Source organism: Tachyglossus aculeatus, chromosome 3, assembly GCF_015852505.1.
Source record: "Tachyglossus aculeatus isolate mTacAcu1 chromosome 3, mTacAcu1.pri, whole genome shotgun sequence".
Taxonomy (NCBI): domain Eukaryota; kingdom Metazoa; phylum Chordata; class Mammalia; order Monotremata; family Tachyglossidae; genus Tachyglossus; species Tachyglossus aculeatus.
The window spans coordinates 29,269,242-29,288,360 of record NC_052068.1 but is presented as its reverse complement, the minus strand read 5'-3'; the positions used below and the strand labels follow the sequence as shown (position 1 = coordinate 29,288,360).

At 43.3% G+C, this 19,119-nt stretch overlaps 1 protein-coding gene and 1 non-coding gene across 3 annotated transcripts in view; one reads left to right on the top strand and one right to left on the bottom strand.

Annotated features, from left to right (window-relative positions):
* The window catches only part of LRMDA (leucine rich melanocyte differentiation associated), a 1,241,311-nt gene that overhangs the window by 485,395 nt on the left and 736,797 nt on the right, over positions 1-19,119 (bottom strand). The window lies entirely within an intron of this gene.
* Positions 10,333-10,470, top strand: LOC119926389. The gene has a single exon (XR_005450269.1). It is a non-coding gene; the product is annotated as a small nucleolar RNA SNORA7 (small nucleolar RNA).

The following is a 19,119-nucleotide window of genomic DNA, read 5'->3' as shown; positions in this document are numbered from 1 at the left end:
AGGCCTCATGTTGGAGTGACCATCCCTTGCACTTTACTGCACATTATCCAATGTTCTCCCGTGTGATCGGCCACAAGCAAGAGACACAAAACAAAACACATTTCCAAGTTTGTATCATTACCCAGTAGGGGCATCGAGAAAGGTTTACGGATCAGATGTGGAGCAGAGAAAGGCACAAATCTTAGCACCGTAAAGTCAGTGCTGCTTTGAAACAGCTGCTTGGGGATCTTATGGCCGCTCACCAAATTCTTGTTTTTCTTTCAGCTTCTATACTCATGAGATAAATCCCTTGAGGTTCCTTGCAAAATATACTAAGCTCTGCCATAACGTGTGCTTTCACTGGCATTTTGGCTAGAGTGAGATGGCAGAATTCGGGATCATTCTTCTGAAAATGTGCATCGGACTGGAAACAAAAGGCTATGGAGACAGGGGGTGTGCCTGAATTTTTTTTATGGTATTTGTTAAGCACCTACTATGTGCCAGGCACTGTAATAAGTAATGAGGTAGGTATAAGATCATTGGGATGGACACAGTCCATGTCCCACATAGGGATCTCTATCTTAATCCCCATTTTACAGATGAGGTAACTGAGGCACAGAGAAGTGATTTGTCCAAAGTCATATAGCAGACAAATGGTGAAGCTGGGATTCGATTCCAGATCCTCTAACTCACAGGTCTGTTCCCTTTCCACTATGCCGCAATGCTTCTCTTCCATGTCGCATTGGACCTGCAGTGACCACCAAAATGCAAATTTTCCTAAATGCAGGCTTCTGTAAGACTACCTCGGTCATGTTGTAGTAGCGGGAACGGTATTTATTGAGCACCTATTTATTATTTAGGAATGTACAGCAGGAGAACTGGGTATGCTGCAAAAAGTGGATACAATGAAACTGAGAGGATTATTGGAATCATATGCCCAAAATATGATCTGTAGGACTAGTATTGAAAAAGCGGAGAGGAAAGATTGGGAAGAGCCTTAGATGTCATTTTAATGCTCAGTCCCAACATAGTCCTGCTTAGGACGAGGTAACCAGAAAATTCTTTGGATGGTAACACATGATATTTTGGGCACTGTAAAATCAATCTTAAATCGATCAGTGGTATTTATTGAGAGCTTACTGTGTGCAGAGCACTGTACAAGTGCTATTTTTACAAGAAACCCCACCAGGTCTCCTCTTCGGCACTCTCAGAAATCCCAAAGGGGACAAACCCTGAAACATCATCATCATCATCATCAATCATATTTATTGAGCGCTTACTATGTGCAGAGTACTGTACTAAACGCTTGGGAAGTACAAATTGGCAACATATAGAGACAGTCCCTACCCAACAGTGGGCTCACAGTCTAAAAGGGGGAGACAGAGAACAAAACCAAACATACCAACAAAATAAAATAAATAGAATAGATATGTACAAGTAAAATAAATAAATAAATAGAGTAATAAATATGTACAAACATATATACATATATACAGGTGCTGTGGGGAAGGGAAGGAGGTAAGATGGGGGGATGGAGAGGAAGGAAGGGGCTCAGTCTGGGAAGGCCTCCTGGAGGAGGTGAGCTCTCAGCAGGGCCTTGAAGGGAGGAAGAGAGCTAGCTTGGCGGATGGGCAGAGGGAGGGCATTCCAGGCCTGGGGGATGACGTGGGCCGGGGAAACATATCTTTCTCCTTAGAGCGAGCCTAGAGGGAGTTGGACAATGGCAGAGACTTCCTGGGGCTCCATTAAGCTAAGGTTTCTAAGCCCTTTGAATGGTAGATTTCACCTCTCCGATTTGCTGAGCACTGAGGGAAAGAAGGATGAAGGATGAAGAGAATTCGAGAGAGCAGCTATTGAGCCTTGCCTGCCAATGAATCCTAAACAACCTTTTCTACAGGACCCTCACGGTCACACTTAATGAATCAGGCAATCCGTTGTGTTGATTGAGTGCTTATTGTGCGCAGAGCACTGTACTAAGTACTTGGGAAACTAAAATACAATGCTTGGTAGACTCGATCTCTGCCCATAAGGAACTTAAATCTATAGAGAAGCAGCTGGTTCAGTGGAAAGAGCCTGGGCTTTGGCGTCAGAGGTCATGGGTTCAAATCCCGGCTCCACCAGTTGTCAGCTGTGTGACTTTGGGCAAGTCACTTCACTTCTCTGGGCCTCAGTTACCTCATCTGTAAAATGGCGATTAAGACTGTGAGCCCCCTGTGGTACAACCTGATTGCCTCGTAACCTCCCTAGCACTTAGAACAGTGCTTTGCACATAGCAAGTGCTTAATAAATGCCATCATTATTATTATAGGGGGAGACTGATGTTAAAACGAATTACAGTTGGGGAAATAGTAGAGAGTAAGGATAATTATATAGGTTACATGAGGCCGGAGTGATTATCAAAGTGCTTCGGCCAAGCACATTGTCGATGCAGAGGAAAAGCAGATAAGGGAAACAAGAGCTTAGTCAGGGTAGGCCTGTTGTGCTTGACAATAACCAGAGATGATGTTATGTGACTCTTCCAAAGCTCCCCAAGGTATCATCGGGATATCATGGCACCACCATTCTCCCCGTCTCTCAAATCCACAACTTTGGCATTATCCTTAACTCCTCTCTCTTTCAACCCCTATATTCAGTCCATCAACAAATACCGATGGTTCTTTCGTCCCAAGAATTCCAGAATCCGTCCCGTCCTTTCCATCCAAACTGCTATCTCACTGGACCAGGAATTTACAGATCTGCATTTGACAAGTGCATCAGCCTCCTTGCAGACTCCTCTGCCTCCAGTCTCTCCCATCCTGTGCACACTTAACTCTGCTGTACGGATCACCTTTCTAAAACATTGTTTTGCATAAGACTCTCCACTCCTCAAAAATATCCAATGGTTACCCATTCCTTTCTGCATCTAGCAGAAATTCCTGACCATTGATTTCAAAACTCTCAATCATCCCTCTGCCTGTCTATCCCTGTTCCTCTTGCAGATCACATGTTTGGCTTCTTTAAAGCCAATCTACTACTGTGCATCTTTCTCATCTCTCTCACAGCTGACCACTTGCTCAAACTCATTGTGGGCAGGGAATGTGTCTTTTCACTGATTTACTGTACTCTCCCAAGAGCTTAATACAGTGCTCTGTACACAGTAAGTGCTCAATAAATATGATTGACTGGCTGACACCTTCCCTCCTGGCTAGGACTCTATCTTCTTTCACATCTGGTGGGCCACTGTTCTCCCAATCTTAAAGAAGAAATCGCATCAGTTCTGGAAGACTTTCCCTGATTAACTTATCTCTCCACCCTATTCTGTCCCCAACTGCAACTTCAACACTTCTACACCACATAAGTAAGCATTTGGGTACTCTTTCTCACCAACCCCACCCCTGCCCTCTAGCCCTTATGTACAAATCCTTAACCTCTGTTGCTTTCCCCTACTGATAGAGTATTTTGGTGTCTGTCTCCCTTGCTAGATTGTAAGCTCCTTGAGATCAGGGGATTGTAACGTGGTTCAGTGGAAAGAGCCCGGGCTTTGGAGTCAGAGGTCATGGTTTCAAATCCCGGCTCTGCCACTTGTCAGCTGTGTGACTTTGGGTAAGTCACGTCACTTCTCTGTGCCTCAGTTACCTCATCTGTAAAATGGGGATTAAGACTGTGAGCCCCACCTGGGGCAACCTGATCACCTTGTAATAATAATAATAATAATAATAATGACATTTATTAAGTGCTTACTATGTGCAAAGCACTGTTCTAAGTGCTGAACTTGTAATTTCCCCAGCACTTAGAACCCTGCTCTGCACATAGTAAGCGCTTAATAAATGTCATTATTATTATTATTACCAGCTCTGTCATATGCTCCCAAGTGCTTAGTCAAATGCTCTGCATAGAGTAAATGCTAAATAAATACTATTGATTGGAATAAATAGCACGGGCTTTGGAGTCAGAGGTCATGGTTTCAAATCCCGGCTCTGCCACTTGTCAGCTGTGTGACTGTGGGTAAGTCAATTCCCTTCTCTGTGCCTCAATTACCTCATCTGTAAAATGGGGAGTAACACTGTGAGCCCCCCCTGGGACAACCTGATCAGCTTGTAATAATAATAATAATAATAATGATAATAATAATAATAATAATAACATTCATTAAGTGCTTACTACATACAAAGCACTGTTCTAAGTGCTGAACTTGTAACTTCCCCAGTGCTTAGAACAGTGCTCTACACATAGTAAGTGCTTAATAAATGTCATTATTATTATTATTACCAGCTCTGTCATATGCTCCCAAGTGCTTAGTCAAATGCTCTGCATAGAGTAAATGCTAAATAAATACTATTGATTGGATTAAATAGTCCAGCATCCTCCTGGAATTGGAAGGACAGCCCTGGAGCATTTGGGTATTTCCAAGCCTACTACACCCATACGGCTTATAAATAGTCTGCATTGTGGAGCTGTTGGCACCCAAGAGCTCAACATTTCACTGATGAGTGCAACCTCAGCCATGGGAAAAACCAAACAGGCTGGCAATTTCATAAGCAGAAAAGCAGCATGACAAAGTGGATAGAGTACCACCTTGGGAGTCAGAAGGACCTGAGCTTTAATTCCAATCCCAACCCTTGTCTGCTGGGTGACGCTGGACAAGTCACTTCACTTCTCTGTGCCTCAGTTCCCTCTTCTGTAAAAAAAATGGGGGCACAACAACGTGGCTCAGTGGAAAGAGCCTGGGCTTTGGAGTCAGAGGTCATGGGTTCAAAAACCGGCTCTGCCACTTGTCAGCTGTGTGACTTTGGGCAAGTCACTTCACTTCTCTGTGCCTCAGTTCCCTCACCTGTAAAATGGGGATTAAGACTGTGAGCCCCACGTGGGACAACCTGATCACCTTGTAACCTCCCCAGCACTTAGAACAGTGCTGTGCACATAGTAAGCGCTTAATAAATGCTATTATTATTATGATTATTATTATTATTATTATTACCACCATGTGGGACATGGATTGGGTCCAATTTGACTAGCTTTCATAATAATGATGATGGTATTTGTTAAGTGCTTACTAGGTGCCAAGCACTGTTCTAAGCACTGGGGAGGATACAAAGTAAGCAGGTTGTCCCACGTGGGGCTCACAGTCTTAACCCACATTTTACAGATGAGGGAACTGAGGCACAGAGAAGTGAAGTGACTTGCCCAAAGTCATAGAGCTGACAAATGCCAGAGTTGGGATTAGAACCCACCACCTGTGACTCCCAAGCCCGGGATCTTTCCACTGAAACACGCTTATCTATCCCAGCACTTGGTACGGTGCCTAGCACACAGTAAGCACTTAACAAATACCATTAAAGAGAAAAATGTTTCTGCAGAAACCACCAAGAGATGGTGGAGACAAAGGGAAAGGGAAACACATCTTTGCTAAAAGGGGCAGTACTGTCAAAGCATCACTTCAAGTGGGGTTTGAGCAAATCTTCATGGAGCCAGGGTTCTGATTCCTTCCTCACGTGAATTAAGAACAGAAAAAAATACTTTTTCTTAATTTTTTTCCCATAAAATGCATCTTTGTCAGCTCTTCTGTCCCTCTTTGATAAAGCCAGAAAATAATTAGACTTAATAGCTCCACTGTGAAGAAAGCCGCACAACGGGATGGCAAATGTTAATGCAAACCTTCCAAATGAAAATTGTCATCCCCCTAAAAGTGATCTCACAAGGAAAAGATTAGAGGTTCACACTATTCCAGGAGAAATGCATATTTAAAATAAATACATGAAATCTTTGAGAAAAAACAAAACACTGAAACTTTATCCTTGGCTTGATTTGTTTTCCAAATTATACTGACAGCACACTTGCTTTACAATCTTTAAACACGTATAACCACCAAGAAGTGAAGATAGATTTAAGAGAAATGAAAACATGATCAGGTAGCTTGTAATCTTCTATTCTCTTCTTATCCTCCCTATAGCTGCCTTAAATTTCCTATTGAGAACAATAAGGTATTTGTGCTTTTATAAGTAGAATGATTGGTATTATGCAAAGGTTTGGCTAACAGACCAAAGATGTATTCACCCTGGGCTGGATTACACTCTGTTGTTAATTTTCCGGACGCTCTGGGGAACTCATAATTTCAGAGGACTCCAGTTTAGCAGCTCAACACACACTTCGTAAGATCTCAGTATGCCTTGGCACCCTTCTTTCAGAACCACTGGGTCCGGAAGTCTTCGGATTGCACGACTGAAAAGAAGTAAGCAATATCGCCGGATGCCCTCAGTCCCCAGCAAAACCCCTCTAAGCCTGATAATAATAATAATGTTGGCATTTATTAAGCACTTACTATGTGCAAAGCACTGTTCTAAGCACTGGGGAGGTTACAAGGTGATCAGGTTGTCCCACGGGGCGGGGCTCACAGTCTTAATCCCCATTTTGCAGATGAGGTAACTGAGGGCCAGAGAAGTTAAGTGACTTATCCAAAGTCACAAAGCTGACAATTGGCGGAGCCGGGATTTGAACCCGGCTTTCTTTCCCTGATAGGGAAGGAAATGGTCTCTCACACAGAGCGAGTAGTCTGTGGTGTCGAGAAGATCTGTGGTGTAGAGAAGCAGCGTGGCTCAGTGGAAAGGGCACGGGCTTTGGAGTCAGAGGTCGTGGGTTCAAATCCCTGCTCCGCCAATTGTCAGCTGTGTGACTTTGGGCAAGTCACTTCACTTCTCTGGGCCTCAGTGACCTCATCTGTAAAATGGGGATGAAGATTGTGAGCCCCACGTGGGACAACCTGATCACCTTGTATCCCCCCAGCGCTTGGAACAGTGCTTGGCACATAGTAAGCGCTTAACAAATGCCATCATCATCATCATCATCATCTATGGTTCAACTAGTTTATACAATTGGACACTCCATGTGAGAGACTGCCCTTCTCCCTTGTCCGCCCCACCCCCCCCCCGCCCCCCAGTTAACCAGTCGAAGGTATTTATTTAGCACTTACTGTAGGCAAAAAAGCTCTGTACTACACACTTGGGAGAGTCTGACCAGCTTCAACCACTTTATTGGGGAAATTTGAAGCTGCACTACAGGTCCAGTGTCACTATGCATCCTCCCTGTGAAAGCAGGAATAGTCACAACACAATGGGGAACTCAAGGCATGGCCACAGAAGGCAGAGAATGTTTCTGTTTACTGTTATAAACCTCATTATTCCTCGGCTCCCCCACCCTTCCATGTCACCTCAACTCACTCCCTTTGCTCTTCCCCCCCCCCACCACCCGACATCACTTCTGAGTGCTTAGAACAGTGCTTGGCACATAGTAAGTGCTTAACAAACACCGACATTATTATAGGTGTATATCTATAATTCTATTTATTTATACTGATGCCTAGTTACTTGTTTTGATGTCTGTATCCCCCACTCTAGACTGTAAACCCACTGTGGGCAGGGACTGTCTCTCTTTATTGCTGTTTACTGTACTTTCCAAGCACATAGTACAGTGCTCTGCACACAGGACGCGCTCAATATGAATGAATGAAAGTTATGTTGTACTCTCCCAAATGCTTGGTATGGTGCTCTGCACACAGTAAGCATTCAATAAATATGACAATGAATGAATGAATGAACCCCACTCATGCTGTAATTCTTTCCCCACTACATTATGTGACTGCCACCCTCAATTCCTCTCTGGGAAATATTGGTCTCACACTGTAGCTCCAGTCCTGCTTTTTGGATAAAGTTGCCAGGCTTTTTTTTTTTCCTCTCCCACCAGTAACAGACCCACAGCTGCTTGACAATGATTCTATTCTTGGGGCGGTTTGCCCTAACTTTGATTAATTAAGATGAGTGAGAAGCAGGATGACCCAATGGAAAAAGCTCAGGCCTGGGAATCAGAGGACTGTTTTTTTTAATGGTATTTGTTAAGTGCTTACTATGTGTCAGTGTTTTAAGTGCTGGGGTACACACAAGTGAATCAGGTTAGATACAGTGCCTGTCCCACCTGGGGCTCACAGTCTAAGTAGGAGGAAGAACAGGAGAACTGAGGCTTGGAGAAGTGAAGTGACTTCGCCAAGGTCACACAGCAAGCACTTCACAGAGCTGGGATTAGAACCCAGGTCCTGTGGCTCCCAGGCCTGGACTTTTTCCACTAGGGAACACTGCTTCTCCTGGGTTCTAATCCTGTCCCTGACACCAGCCTGCTGTGGAGCCTTAGACAAGTCACTTAGCTTCTCTTTGCCTCAGTTTCCTCATCAGTAAAATGGGGGTGAAATATCTGCTCTCCCTCACCTCTCAGACTGGAAGCCCATGCGGCTGACAGTCTGTGTCTGATCCAATCATCTCATCTCTACCCAGTGCTTAGTTTACTCTTTGGTTGGTAGTAAGTATTTAATACCACAGTTATTATCATTATTATTATTATTATTATTACTATGAACGTGCACTCCAAATGTCTGCTTCGAAAGGCATAAGCACAGCATTCACTCATATAGAAGACACTCAAAACTTCTCTCTCATGCCGGTTTTAGTAATTAATGTTCTCCCTTGTGGACAAAAGTGAAGGGACAATTAGCAAGCTGCATATTTCACTTGTCCTGAAGGAAAAGAAAGTCAGATGTAAGAATCTAGAAATTCAGTCTAGAGATCAGCAGGCCCTATTTCAAAACTATTCTACAGAGACATCTGATCGGAAAAAAAACACTAAAAGATCTTTTATTGAGATACAGTACCTCTTACAAGGCTTACGCACATTTGCTATAAACTGGGAACCTAAAAGGCCGTAAAAAGCAGTTCCTCAGATCACACTCCCGTCTTCGTGAAATGTTAACTGATGTTAGTCACCAATAACACTCAAATCTTCAGTGTATCGCATACATCTTGGAATAATTTCTGAAGGGTCTATTTCTTTACTGCAGCCTTAAGAGGGAAACTAGGGGAGAAATGGTCTGTCGCCACACAAGTGCAGTGCAGTAGCATGGATTTTTCTCACTGAACAAGTTATTTTCTGAACACGAAGAACAACATAATGATCGGAGGAGGTATAAATACTTTTTATGACCTTTGGTCTTCAATTATAATTAGTTGTCTGGTCCCAGTTGCTTACAGTGTAAACAAAGACTGATAAACTCATATTGGCTGCAAGTATTTATTACATTGCAACCCAGCTGCCAACTGTCTAACCATTTTAATAAAAAGCTATTTTCTAAGGTTTATATTTTATTGCATGGAAGCCTCCCTTATTGGTTAGCATTTTGGAGTTGTGGAAAAGGTTATGAATTTAGAAACTGGCTGCATTCATATCATATTTAAAACTTAACGCTATTTTATTAAAGACATATGGGCCTCCAAAGTACACATATTAAATGTCATGTAAGAAAAGTAGCAGTTTAAATCATGGTCAAATTCATTTTTGACGTGACTCCTGAGGCTTCCCAAGATCCGAACTATTTCTTTGTAAATCTGGCAGTTTAACCGCACTCATAAATCACTTTCAAAGCATATTATTTCTTAATTTTACTGCATTAGAGTGCATTTGGCCTACACAGTGAACTGTTTGTAGTAGTTATGGGAACAGAGTTGAACATTTAGTCATATAATGTGTAAAGGGGGAGGCTTGTGGGGGGGTAATTCTTAATTTTTCAATCCCGATCTTACTTCCCTTTTTTATTTTAACCTAAGCAAATTCAATTCCTGCCGAAATTCACTAGGGTCAGATTGATGCATCTGTTTCTGTGCGTGCAAGATGCAAGCACATGCTGTAGATTCCTAACTACAAGGAAGAAAAAAGCTGCAGTAATTCAATACTTTAGGAATCATATCATGACCAAATTAGAATGAATCCAGAAATTAGATTTTTTTTAAAGTATTAAGATGAACTGAAACAGATCGTCTAAAAAATAGATTCTGAATACAGCATTAGATCTTTAAAATCTGCAATGTTTTAACCCTCAGTTTTAAGGTTCAATATATTTCGTTGATTAGGTAAACACCCACTCGGAGTCTTCTGAGCTACACACTTCACTTTCCATTTTTCACTTACCTTCGAGGAAGACAGTGCAAATCAGTGTATCCACTGTAGAGACTGGACTTGATTTTCCAAGTTGGGCAAGGATTATTTGACAGGAACATTTAAGAGAGCTGAGTTCAAGGTCACCAAGCCAAGGGGCTTTATGTATTTTATTTTGGCATTACCTACTTTCTGCTCAAATTGAGTCCTGCTATGAAGTGATACTGCCAGTTCTCTTTCTATTTCTTTTGGCTCCTCTATGTTTTAAAGTGTCTTTTCATTACTTTTAGCTTCTCTTTTTTATGACAGGTGAATGATATCCTCTCTGTCTAAATCAATCAATCAATCATATTTATTGCATGCTTACGATGTGCAGAGCACTCTACTCAGAGTACAATATAACAGTCCCTCTCAGGGTCACACCTGGAGGGTTTCGAGTACTCTACCAGTCTTGATTATGGGAGGGAGAGTCAAGCAGAAGCATATCCATTCCATTCCTAGCATGAGCAGTGACTAGAAAATGGAAGGCGATCTGCTCCAAGTCAAAACTCACCCGTGCAGGGCAACAACATCATGGGAGAGAGTTGAGGGCGGAGATTCGGGTTTACTGCACGGAAGGAGGCCACGGTAAACCGCTTCTGTATTTTTACCAAGAAAACTCAATCGATTCACTACCAGAATGACTGCAGATGGAGGTGAGGCGTTCTGGGAGAGATGTGTCCACAGAGTCGCTATGGGTCGGAGATGGCTTGATGGCATAAGACAATATAATGGAGTTGGTAGACACGTTCCCTGTGCACAATGAGCTTACAGTCTACAGGAGATAATCAGGTCCCACGTGGGGCTCGCAGTGTAAGCAGGTGAAAGAACATGTAATGAACCCCCGTTTTGCAGATGAGGGAATTGAGGATCAGAGAAGTACAGTGACTTGCTCAAGGTCACACAGCAGACAATTGTTGGAGCTGGGATTAGAACTCAAGTCCCACTCACTCCCAAGACCATACTCTTTCCACTAGACCACACTGCTTCTCTGTAGACATACACATGCTAACTCCTAATAATGCTCTGCAAAGCTCCTGGTGAATGGTGAACTTTAACAACTCTGCTGTACTGCAAACTCCCAAGTGCTTAGCACATTACTCTGCTCAGAGTAAGCACTTAAAAAGTACCACTGATTGACTGAATGATTATCTTGGTATTTGTTAACTGATACTTTTAATGGTATTTGTTGAGTGGTTATTCTGTGCCAATCACTGTACTCAGTGCTAGGATCCCCTCCTCACCCTCCCCATCACCCCCGGCTTACCTCCTTCCCCTCCCCACAGCACCTGTATACATGTACATATGTTTGTACATATTTATTACTCTGTTTTACTTGTACATATTTATTCTATTTATTTTATTTTGTTAATATGTTTTGCTTCGTTGTCTGTCTCCCCCTTCTAGACTGTGAGCCCGCTGTTGGGTGGGGACCGTCTCTATATGTTGCCAACTTGTACTTCCCAAGCTCTTAGTAAAGTGCTCTGCACATAGTAAGCGCTCAATAAATACGATTGAATAAATGAATGAATGATAGATACAAGGTAGTCAGGTTGAACACAGTCCCTGCGCCAGATAGGGGTCACAGTCTTAAACACCATTTTATAGATGAGGTAACTGAGGCTCAGAAAAGTGCTTTTTTTAAACAGTATTCGTTAAGTGCTTACTTTGTGCCAGGCACTGTTCTAAGTGCTTAAGTGGATACCAGCAGATCAGGTTGGACACAGGCCCTGTCCCAGATGGAGCTCACAGGCTTAATCTCCATTTTACAGATGAGGGATCTGAGGCACAGAGAAGGATTTAATCCCATTTTACACTTGAGTGAACTGAGACACAGAGAAGTTAAATGACTTGCCCAAGGGCACACAGCAAACATTTGGCAGAACCAGTTGGAGTCAGGCCTTCCCAGACTGAGCCCCTTCCTTCCTCTCCCCCTCGTCCCCCTCTCCATCCCCCCATCTTGCCTCCTTCCCTTCCCCACAGCACCTGTATATATGTATATATGTTTGTACATATTTATTATTCTATTTATTTATTTATTTATTTTACTTGTACATATCTATTCTATTTATTTTATTTTGTTGGTATGTTTGGTTTTGTTCTCTGTCTCCCCCTTTTAGACTGTGAGCCCACTGTTGGGTAGGGACTGTCTCTAGATGTTGCCAACTTGTACTTCCCAAGCACCTAGTACAGTGCTCTGCACACAGTAAGCGCTCAATAAATACGATTTATGATGATGATGATGATGAGGTCCTCTGACTCTCGGACCTGTGCTCTATCCACTGAGCCATGCTGCTTTTCGTACTGATTGATTGATGGGTTCTACTCCCCTTAAGGGGAACTTTGGGATCCTGTCCAAACAGACTCCTGGTACTCAGGGCTGGGAGAGAGAAATTACATGCACACCCACAAGCAAATGTCAGAGGCTAAGGAGACTTCCAGAACAGGCATACAAATTTCTGAGAACAGCATGATCCATCACAACCTTCATACAGACCCTTCACTCGTGTGATCTACATGATGATGATTAGGCAAAAATGTTTCAACTTGGTAACTGCTTTTTTGAAGAAGGAATGTGTCTCTGAATTTTTCTGCAAGGGTTTGCTCTGGGAAGCACCTTCTGACTAGAGATCACATCTCCCAACTCTATTGTACTGTACCTTCCCAAACACTTAGTACACTTCTATGCCCACAGGAAGTGGTCAATAAATGCCATTAATTGACCGACAGAAACGTAATTCAGTAAATCCAAATAAAACGAGTTAAAATGTCAAGAGCATACCTTACAGAGATGCCTTCATTTGGGAAGAAGACAAACGTTTAAAGGCCATCATGACATTGTGAGCCCACTGTTGGGTACGGACTGTCTCTATATGTTGCCAATTTGTACTTCCCAAGCGCTTAGTACAGTGCTCTGCACATAGTAAGGGCTCAATAAATACGATTGATGATGATTGTGATGTCAGCCAGTCAATTGTATTTTTTGAGCACTTACTGTGTGAAGAGCACTGTATTAAGCACTTGGGAGAGAACAGTATAGCAATATAACAGACTTCTAGAATGTGAGCCCATTGTTGGGTAGGGACTGTCTCTATATGTTGCCAACTGGTACTTCCCAAGCGCTTAGTACAGTGCTCTGCACACAGTAAGCACTCAATAAATATGATTGATTGAATGAACAGACATATTCCCTGACCACAACAAGCTTACAGTCTAGACATAAAATATTTCAAACACACATTTTAATATTCCAAGAGGGTCGAAGGCAGAAATTTCAGCCCCCTTATCCAAAATATACACAAATCATGAACCTCTTGGAATAAGGTCAACAAAATCCATACCTGTGCTATCAATGTATGCAAGCCAACATGACAGGAGCCAAGAAACCAGTATATCCCGAGACATCAAAGAAAGAGTTGGACACCCGTCCCAGAAATTCAGATGTTAAATTCATTTCAAAGCCTGGCAATAGTGATGTTCCAAGCTGGAAATTAGAGGAGTAGGTGGGACAGAAAAGGAAAGAAACAGATGGGGAACTCAAGCCCAACAGGTTATATGACAATTCATAACGGCAAAATCGTAGCCTCTGGATTCTGCCTACATCTGTGAATAAACTTACCTGGGGTGGTAAGAAATGGCCCCAGCTTAATTTTCCTACTTGGAGAAATTGACTCTTGCATACCAGAGTATTAGTCCCCTGAGGCAGGAAAAAATAATGAGTTCTAATTCAGGTAATGTAGCTCCAAATTTACTGCCATATTTAAAAATGCACATGAAAAATAAAATTAAGTTAAAATGTCCTTGGTGAAAAGGCTCTGGGTAATTGCTATCAGTGACAATGGCACTGAACTTAGCTAAATTAACATGAAAGGAAGCTCTAATTACGAAGCATCTTTTCCTTATTGATGGAACCTTGTCTGTTTCTACAAGCCACCCTATTGTAAAGAGCATAAAAGCAACTAAAATATCTCATTTTCCTTTCATCTCCAGGGTCCCCATAAGCAGGCTTCCCTGCAAAAATGCTGGTAATTGCTCTGACCTCCTTAATTGGTCAGTGGGATGATAAAGGCAATTTGAACCAATGCCCCCATGGTTCAAGTCATTCTCAGACTAAACAGATGAGAGATTCATTCATTCAATCATATTTATTGAGCACTTACTGTGTGCAAAGCACTGTATTAAGCACTTGGGAAGTATAAGTCGGCACCATATAGAGACGGTCCCTACCCAACAACGGGCTCACAGTCTAGAAAGGGGAGACAGACAACAATATGAGGGTCACTTTTATCAATCATGAGTCAAAGATTTCAAATTTACCCAACATATGAGTAGTCTCATCACTCATGACATCATTCTATCTTGGAGCATGGGGTAAAAAACAATAATAGTCATTGCTCTCCTTTCCAAAACCCTAGAATAAGGTCAATTTAACCAGACATTGGCCCAAGATAATCTGGATGGATTTAGTAGTTTTAAGAGACTTTCTTCAAGTAAGGGGAGATAGTGCCCTGGCCAGAAGGAAATGGCTCACATCTCACATCGGGGGAAGCAGCGTGGCTCAGTGGAAAGAGCCCGGGCTTTGGAGTCAGACGTCGTGGGTTCGAATCCCGGCTCCGCCACAAGTCTGCTGTGTGACCTTGGGCAAGTCACTTAACTTCTCTGAGCCTCAGTTACCTCATCTGTAAAAATGGGGATTAAGACTGTGAGCCCTACGTAGGACAACTTGATCACATTGTATCCCTCCCAGCGCTTAGAACAGTGCTTTGCACACAGTAAGCGCTTAACAAATGCCATCATTATTATTATTATTATTATCTAGAAAATTATTTCAGCAGCTTCAACTTGAACGTAAATTTGTATAATCTAATAATAGTAGTAGTCGTAATAGTATTAAGTGTGTACTCTGTGCAGAGCACTGTACTAAGTGCCGGAAGAGAATACACAGAAGAGAAATAGACAAGGCCCCTGTCCCTTGGCAGGCTCACAATCTAAGACTACAAGTAATAATAACGACAATTGTTGGATTTGTTAAGTGCTTACTATGTGCCAAGTACTGTTCTAAGCAATGGGGTAGATACAAGATAATCAAGTTGGACACAGTCCCTGTCCCACATTGGGCTCACAGTCTTAATCCCCATTTTACAGATGAGGTAACTGAGGCACAAAGACATTTTAAGTGACAAAGTCACACAGCAGACATGTCGCAGAGCCGGAAATAGACCCACATCTTCCGACTTTCAGGCCTGTGCTCTTACACCAAGGTCACTCTGCTTGGAGAGAAACATAGCAGGAATGATAAAACATGAAGACACAGCAGACAAATCCACAAAATAAAAACCAAATCAGTAAGGTACTATGGCTGGAGGAGCAGAATGTCAAGCTACCTGGTGTTCAAAGTTCAGGGCACCCAGAGTCACCAGTCTTCTGGGTTTGTGGAGGCCTCACCCTGTTGGTGCCCTCGAGAGCAGTTTTTTTCCCCATCCAGTGGGAAAAGAGAATCCAAGGAGAGATGCTTTCCTCTGCAGTGATGGAGATTTCAAGAGCGTACCACAGAACCTCCTTATCTTCCCACCCCACCCTATCCTCCCCGCAGCTTTCCCATTACTGTAGATAATACCACTATCGTCCCTATCTCACAAGCGGATACCCTCGGTGTTGTCCTCTACTCACGTCTCTCATACAACCCATATATTCCCATCTGTTACCAAATGCAGTCGGTTCTTCCTTCACCACATCATTATCAATCAATCAATTGTATTTATTGAGTGCTGACTGTGTACAGAGCACTGTACTAAGCGCTTGGGAAGTACAAGTTGGCAATATATAGAGACAGTCCCTACCCAACAGTGGGCTCACAGTCTAAAAGGGGGAGACAGACAACAAAACCAAACATACTAACAAAATTAAATAAATAGGATAGATATGTACAAGTAAAATAAATAAATAAATAAATAAATAAATAGAGTAATAAATATGTACAAACATATATACATATATACAGGTGCTGCGGGGAAGGGAAGGAGGTAAGATGGGGGGGATGGAGAGGGGGACGACGGGGAGAGGAAGGAAGGGGCTCAGTCTGGGAAGGCCTCCTGGAGGAGGTGAGCTCTCAGCAGGGCCTTGAAGGGAGGAAGAGAGCTAGCTTGGCGGATGGGCAGAGGGAGGGCATTCCAGGCCTGGGGGATGACGTGGGCCGGGGGTCGACGGCGGGACAGGCGAGAACGAGGCACGGTGAGAAGATTAGCAGCAGAGGAGCGGAGGGTGCAGGGTGGGCTGTAGAAGGAGAGAAGGGAGGTGAGGTAGGAGGGGGCGAGGTAATGGAGTGCCTTGAAGCCCAGGGTGAGGAGTTTCTGCCTGATGCGCAGATTGATTGGTAGCCACTGGAGATTTTTGAGGAGGGGAATAACATGCCCAGAGCGTTTCGGGACAAAGACAATTGGGGCAGCAGCATGAAGTATGGATTGAAGTGGGGAGAGACACGAGGATGGGAGATCAGAGAGAGGGCTGATGCAGTAGTCCAGACGGGATAGGATGAGAGCTTGAACGAGCAGGGTAGCGGTATGGATGGAGAGGAAAGGGTGGATCTTGGCAATGTTGCGGAGCTGAGACCGGCAGGTTTTGGTGACGGCTTGGATGTGAGGGGTGAATGAGAGAGCGGAGTCGAGGATGACACCAAGGTTGCGGGCTTGTGAGACGGGAAGGATGGTAGTGCCATCAACAGAGATGGGAAAGTCAGGGAGAGGGCAGGGTTTGGGAGGGAAGACAAGGAGTTCAGTCTTGGACATGTTGTTCAGTCTTGGACATGTTCCTTTACCTCACCATCCAAATTGTTACTGTGTTGACACAAGCACTTATCCTATCGCCCTTTGAATCCTACATTTGCCTCCTGCCTCTCCCCACTCCAGACCTTATTTCACTCTGCTGCCCGGATCTACTACTATTAATAACGATAATAATAATAATATGTTAAGCGCTTATTACTGTAAGTGTTCCCGGAGGTCGGCAGGCCCAGAAGATTTTCAAAAATAGCTAGCTAACATGGGTGGTAGCTTTCCTGTGTAGATGTTGGGGAGGATGTGGTTGTGGTTACAGCTGAGACCGTAGAGGGTGTTGGCTGGAATCCCAAGGAACTTGATGCATTGCTCCTTCAGTGAGAAGATCCCACTACTATTGTATTTACCATCATCCTTGTCTCATATTGGTTTAGTGTTTCTATTGTTTCATCTTCCCTCATGTATCTGTCACCAGTCCATCCCCACCCTCCTTATTCTTAGTTTTGTTGGGGGGATCATGTCTACCTATTCTATCTTACTGCAACTTTCCCAAGTGCTTAGTACTGTGCTCTGCATAAAATAAGCACTCAATAAGTACCACTAATTAATTAGAGTGCGAGCCCTTTATGGGGCCAGAGATTACTTCCCAGCTGTGTATTTTTTTTTACATTTTTCCCCATCTATGCTCGACACGGTGCTTGGCACACAGTAGATGCTTAATAAATTCTATCATTAATACCAAGACAACCATACGGTGAGTCCTAATATGGTGGCACAGCATTAACACTATGTTACGGTCACATAAAACTTTGCCCGCACTTCACAACATGCTGCGTCCCTGCCCGACTATCAATCAATCAATCAAACACATTTATTGAAAGCTTACTGTGTACAGAGTACTGTACCAAGTTTCGGGGAGAATACAACATAATGATATAACACGTTGGACCATGTCCAACCGGCTTGACTGGTATCTGCCCCAGTGTTTATTCATTCATTCATTCATTCAATCATATTTATTGAGCACTTACTGTGTGCAGAGCACTGAACTAAGCGCTTGGGAAGTACAAGTTGGCAACATATAGAGACAGTCCCTACCCAACAGTGGGCTCACAGTCTAGAAGGGGGAGACAGGCAACAGAAACGGGCTCACAGTCTAGAAGGGGGAGACAGGCAACAAAAACGAAACATATCAACAAAATAAAATAAATAGAATAAATATGTACAAGTAAAATAAATAGAGTAATGAATATGTACAAACATATATACATATATACACAGGTGCTGTGGAGGGGAAGGAGGTAAGGCGGGGGATGGGGAGGGGGAGGAGGGGGAAAAGAAGGAGGGGGCTTGCTTGGGACACAGGAGCTGTTTAGAACAGTGCCTGGTACATAGTAAGTGCTCAACAAATACCATTTAAAAAAGTAAATAATAATAATAATAATAATGATGGCATTTCTTAAGCGCTTACTATGTGCAGAGCACTGTTCTAAGCACTGGGGAGGATACAAGGTGATCAGGTTGTCCCACATGGGGCTTATAGTCCTAATCCCCATTTTACAGATGAGGTAACTGAGGCTCCGAAGTTGTGACTTGCCCAAGGTCACACAGCAGACATGTGGCACAGTTGGGATTTGAACCCATGACCTCTGACTCCAAAGCCCGTGCTCTTTCCAGAAGCAGTGTGGCTCCAGAAACAGAGCCACAGTGTGACTCCAAATAACAGTCAGTAGACATGGTCCCTGCCCATAATGAGCTTACAGTCTAGAGGGGTCTACTCACTCCTCATTCCTCACTGGCATGTGTGAATGGCACGGCCCAAACCTCTATCGCTTCCTTCCTGCAGGTTCTTGGGACTGAAGTCTTTGCGACCGGATTGGGGCTAACCCTCCATATTCCCCGTGAGACTCCATTGCTGTCAGTGCCCAACTTGCCATTTCTCTGGAGACCTAGAGGCATAGCAGGCATCACAGTTCCCTCTGTGAGGACCTTCACTGCAGTCACCCACTTGGCTCTCACAACTGCAAATGGCAGGGCACATTCAGAGACGCTGAGGTCTAGGAATCGAGTGAGTCTACCAGCAGAGAGCAACATTCGTTACACCGGTTAAAAGGATAACAATAATAATTGTGATACTTAAATGCTTACTATGTGTCATGTACTCTTCTAAGTGCTGGGGGACATACAAGATAAAACAGCCTTTATTCACCTCTTCCCTCAGCTGCACAGCACTTGCATGCATATCTGTAATTTGTTTATTGATATTAATGTCTGACTCCCCCTCTAATAATAATAATAATAATTGGCATTTGTTAAGCACCTACTATGTGCAAAGCACTGTTCTAAGCGCTGGGGAGGATACAGGGTGATCAGGTTGTCC